This window comes from Eriocheir sinensis, unplaced genomic scaffold (genome assembly GCF_024679095.1).
Source record: "Eriocheir sinensis breed Jianghai 21 unplaced genomic scaffold, ASM2467909v1 Scaffold1156, whole genome shotgun sequence".
NCBI classification, from domain to species: domain Eukaryota; kingdom Metazoa; phylum Arthropoda; class Malacostraca; order Decapoda; family Varunidae; genus Eriocheir; species Eriocheir sinensis.
The window spans coordinates 12,071-21,070 of NW_026110470.1; the positions used below are offsets into that span (position 1 = coordinate 12,071).

The 9,000-nt window shown below is 41.8% G+C and overlaps 1 non-coding gene across 1 annotated transcript; it reads right to left on the reverse strand.

The window, feature by feature from the left end:
- Nucleotides 1–621: 621 nt before the first annotated feature.
- Trnam-cau (transfer RNA methionine (anticodon CAU)) lies at nucleotides 622–694 on the reverse strand. The gene has a single exon. It is a non-coding gene; the product is annotated as a tRNA-Met (tRNA).
- Nucleotides 695–9,000: the final 8,306 nt, after the last annotated feature.

The window sequence follows — 9,000 nt, forward strand, 5'->3', positions numbered from 1 at the left end:
GTCGGTTGTTACAGTATCCATCAAAAACTGTTTAAATTGGTGAGTGTAAACCTCTGGAATATCTCATAACCTATTAGCAACTCATAATTCCCTAAAGTAACGAGAAAGGAGTGTTAAACCACGCCCTAAAGAAACAGGAGCTCACACAACACAAACAGACACAACTCAACACAAACAAGGCGCCAACAGAGCACAAACACAACACACCATAACACTGATCAAAACAATAATTGGGGCTAAAAGGAACTACACAACATTTCCTTTACCAAGAACCCATTAACATTTGCATTATATCCGCACAGGAAAGCACCACTCACGCCTAAAGTAACGACAAAAATATCATGAACAACGACCTAAAAAAACAGGAGCTCACACAACACAAACAAACACAACACAAACGAGGCGCCAACACAACACAAACCAGACGCCAACACAGCACAAACACAACACACCATAACACTGATCAAAAACAATAATTAAGGCAAAAAAAAACTACACGACATTTCCTTTATCAAGAACCCATTAACACCTGCATTGTATCCGCACAGAAAGCACCATTCACGCTGTTATGCCACCCGACCCACTCTAATTGCTGTCGAAATAAAGGATAAAAAACAATTCTGCCCCGAGTGAGGATCGAACTCACGACCTTGAGATTATGAGACTCACGCGCTGCCTACTGCGCCATCGAGGCTCTGGTAGGTTGTGGAAGTGGCGCCAAGACTAATTAGATATAAAAAGACTGCGCTCCACATCTTGCTGGCTTCTTATAACTTAAAAACAAAGTAGCAACATCAAATAGCAACTGAGTATATGTAAAGAAAATACAGCAACAGTTTCAAATAGGAATAAAATAGCATCAAATAGCAACTGTGAAAATATAAAGATTAAACATCTCCACAGCTTCAAGTAATTAAATAAAACATCACCAAATACCAACAGTAAAGAAAAACAGAACACGTAACATCGCGGTTTCATAATCTCCACAACACACAGCAACAATACAAACAACAGTACAACGCAAAACAAAGTGGCAACATCACATGGCAACAAAAAATATACTTAAGACAGCAAAAAGCTTTCTCATCTTGCCCGTTGAGAGAGAGAGAGAGAGAGAGAGAGAGAGAGAGAGAGAGACGAGACGAGACGAGTGGCAAAACATTAATTAAGAGGCGTCTGGTCCTCTCCCTGGTGTCACTCGCACGCTCAAACTGAAACATTGTACTGTCCGCGTGAGGCCGGCAGTGGCTGGCTGAAGGAAGCAGCGCCTGGCCTGGCCCTTTACTGACGCACACTTGCCTTTTATAATTATTAGAGTTTTTCATTTGACGGTGGAGACTGGCTAGGTGCTAATTAATTATACCAGACAGCCAAAAACGTCTCTCCCACACAGACATAAGCAGATGCCCTAAATAGGCTAATCCTAATTCTTGACTTATATAATTATTGTTTTAAATTTCACAATGGAATTTGGTTAAGAGCTAAAAATATACAATACTGCTTCTGATGTCTCTCCCACAAGGAAGACATAAGGAAATGCCCCAAAGGATACTAAGAATAATCCTAATTCTTGCCTTTTAAAATACCTTCTTTTTTGGTGTGAGACTCATAAGGGCTCGGAATATATACCAAACACCCTATCAGACGTCTCTTCCACAAAGACATAAGAAGATGCCGAGTCTACGAGGTACCCAAGACTCCAAACTTGCAGACACCAACACAGTCTGTACACTCTCCGACGTTCCTTATCCCAGCATCTCATCCCGGACTCCGATGCACCTCAATGCCTCACAAATCACTCCAAGCCTCACGCCCTCCCTCAGCCTCTCTCCTCAGACACCCAGCGCCCAGCACGTCTTGCAGTGATACTCCATTGTGGGCACTCCTTCATTACCCAACACCTGCTGCGTACTAAGTTGGTTCCGTATTCAAATGAGCTCCGGAGTCTGGGTAAACGATAACAAGGAGTTTCATTAATCACGTTTATCCCTCCTTCACTTTCCTCCTCCTCGCTTTCTCCATTCCCGCCAGCAAAGTCCAAGTCACCGTTTATTTTTCCTTTACAATCGAACTTTTTTTCTATCTGTAATCCAATATCCTCGTTACTTGGGTTATTTGTGTTTATTATCATTTCTTCCGCGTCTATTTTTTCCCCGGGGTTTATGTTCTTTTTATCTTGGTTTTTGTCCTCAGTTCGCTTTCTTCTTCTATCTCTCGGTTTTACGTTCTTCTTATTCGCCTTATCTTTTCTATTCGATTAGGTTTCCCATTTTCATCTGCGTTCTCGTTCCATTCGTTCTCTCGGTTTCTTTTCTGTGTCCCTTTTCGTAATCATTTTCGTTTTATTCCCAGTCATTTTCCTCCCGAAGTTTTCCCCTCTTATCTCAGCTCCCTCCTTCTCTCCTCCTCTCTCTCGCTGGCTTTCTTCTTCCTCCCTCTCGCCCTGCAGAGTGTGGGTTGCAAAAACATGCGTGTGAGCTGTCAACGGCAACTTTCTGAGCCATATATCATGAATGTCATCAGTGTGTGTGTGTGTGAGTGTGAGTGTGTGTGTGTGTGTGTGTGAAAAATGGCACCTATTAACATTCAATCTCTGCCCGTTTTGATTTATCTCCCTCACAAACGAGTATTATGAGCACATGTTCCCTGCCATCACAACCCTCACGTGATCCTTTACACTAAGCACACCTGCGATACCCCGACTACACCACCAATCAACCATACACAGGTACACCTACACACCTACACTAATTCCAGGTGTTTTGGGTGTATTGATTAAGACATTGCATCCCTCTCTTCACTTTCCCAGGGCCTCTACCTTTCCCCCCTTCCGCAGGTTACCCCCAGCGGCCTCAGGTGAGTTGCAGGTAATCCATCACAGGTGCAGAACTGTATGGTCATGAGGCTAATGGATCCGGCGATAATTAAAACTGATTTATCGCCCAAGAACGTGACCAGAGAACACACGGGAAGAGGGAAGGACCTCACACACACACACACACACACACACACACACACACACACACACACCATCCCCTCCCTACACACACATATACATCAACTCCCCCCAACACACACACACATACAACCCCCCCCCCCACCCCCCACCCCACCCTCAAACATACAAGAGAATACAATCCCACCTAATTCGCAAAAATAATCGTACTAAAAAATGATGAAAAGAAAGAGAAACTAGTACCACTTAAAGGTAAAGAAAGGTAAACTAAAATCGGACTGCTTAAAGTTAGCGAAAAGGAAGGGAAAATCGCACTACTTTTTTTTTTCATCACAGGACGCGGCTCAAGGGCAACAAAAAGGGTACAAAAAAAAGGCCCGTAAAAAAAGGAAAGGGTAGCCAAAAGAGAGGTCAATTTCGGGTGGAGTTAATAAAGTTAATAAAAAGAAAAAGGAGATCATAACTAGAAAGAGAAAGGGGAGAAATTTTATCATCCTAACCTCAAGTAAAAATTTGCACACCTCAACTCAGCCTCGGTAATATGCTCCTCACGACTCGCTTCTACCTGATGGAGATGAAACGTCGTCTCTACCTGGAGGGATGAAGACTACACTCACACCTTATACGGGAGACAGGGGCGCAGGAGGACCAGCTGAAGGTGAAGGAAAGGCTGGTGGGGGAGGTGAGTCACTTCGGGGAGGGTAGGAGCAGGGAGTGAAAGGAATTTGGGAGAAAATGAAGAGAAAAGGAAGTAAATGAAGAAATGAGTCACTAGTATGGAGGAGGGAGCGCAGGAACTGAAAGAAAATCAAGAAAGTATGTGGTGATGAATCAGGTGGAGGGAGGAAGATAGAAAAGTTGCAAAGGATAAAGAATTGTGTGGAATATAAGAAAAGGAAAGGGATAAAAAGGCAGGGCAGTAAAAGAGGAAAACGAGAGATGAATGGGAATAGGCGTAAATGGCAAAAAAAAGAAAAGAAAAAGATAGGCTGATATATTGGAAAAGGTAGAAAAATTATGAAGCAGAATGAAAGAAGTGAAAATAAAGGAGAGGGATAAAAAGGCTGGGCAGTAAAAGAGGAAAACGAGAAATGAAAAGGCGTATATGGCAAGAAAAAACGAAAAAGATAGGCTGATTTATTGGAAAAGGTAGAAAATGATGAAACAGAATGAAAGAAGTGAAAATATAGGAGAGGGATAAAAAGGCGGGGCAGTAAAAGAGGAAAACGAGAAATGAAAATGAAAAGGCGTACAGGGCAAGAAAAAAACGATAAAGATAGGCTGATTTATTGGAAAAGGTAGAGAATGATGAAACAGAATAGAAGAGGCGAAAATAAAGCACCCCGGATAAAAATGCAAGTGGAAGAAGATGGGAGAGATAGTCGTAGATATTGGAAAGGATAAAAATTCGGTGAAAGTGTAAAAAAAAGTATAGAATTTCTTTTTATATAAAGTGGATATGATTGAGTGGAAACCATGGACAATAATGAAGTAAGGTAATGAAAAGTATTGAATGAAAGGAAAGAAATGATGTGGAGAAATTAAAAGAACGGAGCTAAGAGGAGCGAGCGGTGCGTGGAAGCGGAAAAGAGAGGAAAGACAGGAAGCGGAAAAGAGAGGAAAGACAGGAAGCGGAAAAGAGAGGAAAGACAGGAAGCGGAAAAGAGAGGAAAGACAGGAAGCGGAAAAGAGAGGAAAGACAGGAAGCGGAAAAGAGAGGAAAGACAGGAAGCGGAAAAGAGAGGAAAGACAGGAAGCGGAAAAGAGAGGAAAGACAGGAAGCGGAAAAAGAGAGAGAGAAAGACAGGAAGCAGCGGAAAGAGAGGAAAGACAGGAAGCGGAAAAGAGATGAAAGACAGGAAGCGGAATAGATAGGAAAGACAGGAAGCGGAAAAGAGAGGAAAGACAGGAAGCGGAAAAGAGAGGAAAGACAGGAAGCGGAAAAGAGAGGAAAGACAGGAAGCGGAAAAGAGAGGAAAGACAAAGAAAAAGAAGAAGAGAGAATGAACACGTTTGGAAGAGGAGAGGAATGAGTGTGGAAGTGGCTGGAGAAGTTAGAGAAATAAAAAAATTAAAAAAAACAGACATGGAAAAGTGAAATTAAAACAAAAAGTGAAGGGAAAGAAACTAAGCACGGAGGATAAAGATGAAAATGAGTACAAATACAAAAAAAAAAAAAAAGAGAATGAAAATGTGTGATGGATATGAAAAAACGCTAAAGAGAATGGAGAAACGAGAAGAATGAAACATGGAAGAATGAAAAAAAAGGTGAAGGGGAAGAAAATATGCACGATGGATGGAGATGAAAATGAATACAAAGACAAAAATATGAATGAATATGTATGATGGAGGATATGAAAGAACGCTGAAGAGAATGGAGAAACAAGATGAGTGGAACAACATGGAAGAATGAAAAAAAAATGAAGATGAAGAAATTGAGTAATAGTGAAAATGAGGAGAATGATAAAATAAAAACAGGTAGAATGTAGGTCATTGGTGAAGGAGAGGAAGGCGTGTGGAAGAGTGTGGAAGCAGTGGATGAAGAAGGTGGTTGGCGTCTCCGCTCTCTCTCTCTCGCGCTGTCTCCTGTTCCACATTTTCTCGGACAGGTGACAAATGCGGCCCTCAGGTTACACAAAGGTTAATTACGCTCTGCACGGGAAAATTAACAATATAGAAAATAAAAGACCCCGAGGAAAATAAATTACCTCGGCAATTAAGAAAGAAAACAATTAAGAGACGAGACTTGCCGAATATATGTAGATAAATAATAGAAAGGAAAAAAATGAAGAAAAGATAATAGCGATGATTGCGTTCGTATATCATCAAGACAGACAAATGAATGCAGTAAAATCTGACGAAAATAATAATAGAAAAACAATAATAGTAATAATATAAAAATAGGAGTAAGAAGAAGAGGAAAAAGAAGTCTCACCTACGTCTTTTCTCTTGTTTTCCTCTTTCTTTTCTTCCTTTCCCTTCCCTTCCCTTCATTCCAGCATCCCATTCTTATTTCTTAGCCACCTTTCTCTCCTCTCTCCTCACGTCTTTCCTCTCCTTCCTTTCATCCCCCTTCCACTCTCTCAGTTTTTCCCTCTTTCCTTTCTTCCATTTTATCTTCCACCTTTTCTCCCTTCCTCTTCACTAATCATCCCTAATTTTTTTCTTCCTTTCCTTTTCTTTCTACCTTTACTTCTTCCTTTATTCTTACCCTCTTTCCTCTTTTCTCCTCTTTCTTTTCTCCTCTCCTCTCCTACTTCTTCCTTTATTCTTTAGTTTTCTTAACTTTATATCTTCTTCCTTCTTTCCATCTTCTCTCTCTCCTCTCCTCTTCCTCCTTCCTCCTTTCATCTCTTGTCCGTTACCTCTCTCTTCTACTTTCCTCTCCTCTCCTTCTCCTTTCATTTGCCTTGCCTTTCTCCCTTTCCTCTGTTCCCATCTCCCTCTCTCCCATCGTTCCTATCCCTGTCCCATCGCCATGCATCCTCATCTCCTTCTTATCCCCCCCAAGGGTATCGCACCCTCTCACACGTAGCACACTTTACTACCTCATTTTTTCAGGTAGAATTATGGCCATTACGTGCTCTATAATTTCCTTCTTGACACCTGCCCGAAGGAAGCTGCCAGGTGTAATGACTCCCGCGCTGCCTCTTCTTCTTCCTCCTCTCCTTCTCTTCGCTCAACACATTCGCCCTCCTAGTCCTGCTCTTCCTCCTCTTAATAATGCACCATCAAATTCCTCTTTATTTTCAGCACTTATGTTTTCTCCTCCTCTTCCTCCTCCTCACCCTGAAGCATATTTTTTCCCCTACTTCTTTTGTTTTTGTTACTTCTTCTATTCCCCATCTTCGTGTTAAACCCCCTTTTTCCTCTTCTCTTTCTCCAGTAACACCTCCTCTTCTACCTCCTCCTCCTCCTCCTCTTCTGTTTCCTCCATCTTCCTCTTCCTGCTACACCCTCTTCTCCTCTTTCTCATATAACACCTCCTCTTCTTCTTCGTCTTCCTCTATCTTCCGCAGACTCTTCCTCTTCGTGCTACACTTCCTTCTCATCATTCTCCTGTAACACCTCCTCCTCCTCCTCCTCTTCCTCTTCCTCCTCCCTCTTCTGTAGCACCTCCGCTGTTATCTCTCACTCCTCTCCAAACTTCTCTTTCCCTCACATTTCCTCGCATATAAGTGTGTGTTGTATCTCTCCTTCGTGTTCTCTCACCGACGTCTTAACATTCAGAGCCTCGCCTTGTGTGCGTGTATGTGTGTGTGTGTGTGTGTGTGTGTGTGTGTGTGTGTGTGTGTGTGTGTGTGTGTGTGTGTGTGTGTGTGTGTGTGTGTGTGTGTGTGTGTGTGTGTGTGTGTGTGTGTTTCTTTTTCTCACCGGCGACCGAGGAAGAAGTGTCAAAGAAAGGTAATCATCCGTATAATATTGACACACACACACACACACACACACCAGCAACTGACGGTGTAACAAGGTAATATTGCTACAAGGTTCGTGTTGATGGAAAAAATAATTGCCTGTCTATGTCTTTTTTTGTGATGTGTTGGTGTTTTGTTGTAGTAGTAGTAGTAGTAGTAGTAGTAGTAGTAGTAGTAGTAATAGTAGTAGTAGTAGTAGTAGTAGTAGTAGTAGTAGTAGTAGTAGTAATAGTAGTAGTAGTAGTAGTAGTAGTAGTAGTAGTAGTAGTAGTGATGACAAAAAATAATACAGATATCAGCAAGAGCGATAACAGGACACATGCATCCACGCTCCCTATCAGTAGCAGACTAACCAGGTCACACAGAAGCGCATTGACCTCACCCTGGGAACCAAACAAATGACCAACGGGGAGAGAAGGCGGCATGGAGATGAGAGACAGGCGCCGATAACACACTAACACGAGACGAAATGATAACGATACCCCGAAGACAAGGTGATAACAGATAAGAGGGAATCAGTATCTCCAGAAGTGTGTGTGTGTGTGTGTGTGTGTGTGTGTGTGTGTGTGTGTGTGTGTGTGTGTGTGTGTGTGTGTGTGTGTGTGTGTGTGTGTGTGTGTGTGTGTGTGTGTGTGTGTGTGTGTGTGTGTGTGTGTGTGAAGCCTCCTCCTACTATTTTTTTTTTCTACATTCACTTATCTCCATGCTTTGAGGTCACCTGTTTCTCTTCTCAGGTGTGTTCTTAGTAGCAGTCTCGGTTAGCGATTCACCTGTTTGTGTCTAATTTCAGGTGTTCCCGTTTCCGTTGTCTTGTTTTTTCTTTTCTTTTTTACAGCAGAGGAGACAGTGCAAGGGCGTAAAAAAAAGAAAACAATATGAAAAAAAAGCCCGCTACTAACTGCTCCTAAATAGAGTAGAGTAGTCTGACTTCTTGATTAACCTCCTTTGATCACCTCTTACCTTTTACCCTCAATCTTTCTTCATTTATTTTATCATTCTGTTTCCTTAGTGCATCGAAATTCATATAACGACTATTCAGATTAAATTTCTCTCCGTTCACATTTTATCTTTCTTATTTCATCGTTAGTCACATTGATTTAGTCTCTTCTATTACTTATCCGCCGTTCCGTTGTGCACTAACTAACTCTTTCAGTCGATACATGAAGCCGAAGTGAGAGAAGGACGAGACGATCATAAACAGAGGACGATGAGAAGAAATATGAAAACGAAAAATGCGAAGTCAAGGAGGAGAGGGAAAACTAAGATGAAGCTGTGAGAGAAGACGAGTGAGGAGGAGGATTAAGATGAGAGTGAAGAAAAGGGATGAAGAAAACGATAGTAGTGAAGAAAATTGAGACGAGTAAACGACATTGTAAAGAGAATGACGAAAGAGATGAAGAAGAGAAATGCAAAGTTGAGGAGGAAAGGAGAAAAATAAGCTGAGGATGAGAATAAGAGTGAGACAAAAAAAACGCAGAGGAAAACCAGGAAACTATTGTGCAGAGGGAAGACAATGAGAAGGAAAATGAAGACGGGATAAGCAAAGTCGAGTAGGAAAGCGAAAAACTAAAATAAGGACGTGAAGGTGGACGAGACGGAGGATGACGATAAAGATGAGACAGAAGAAAA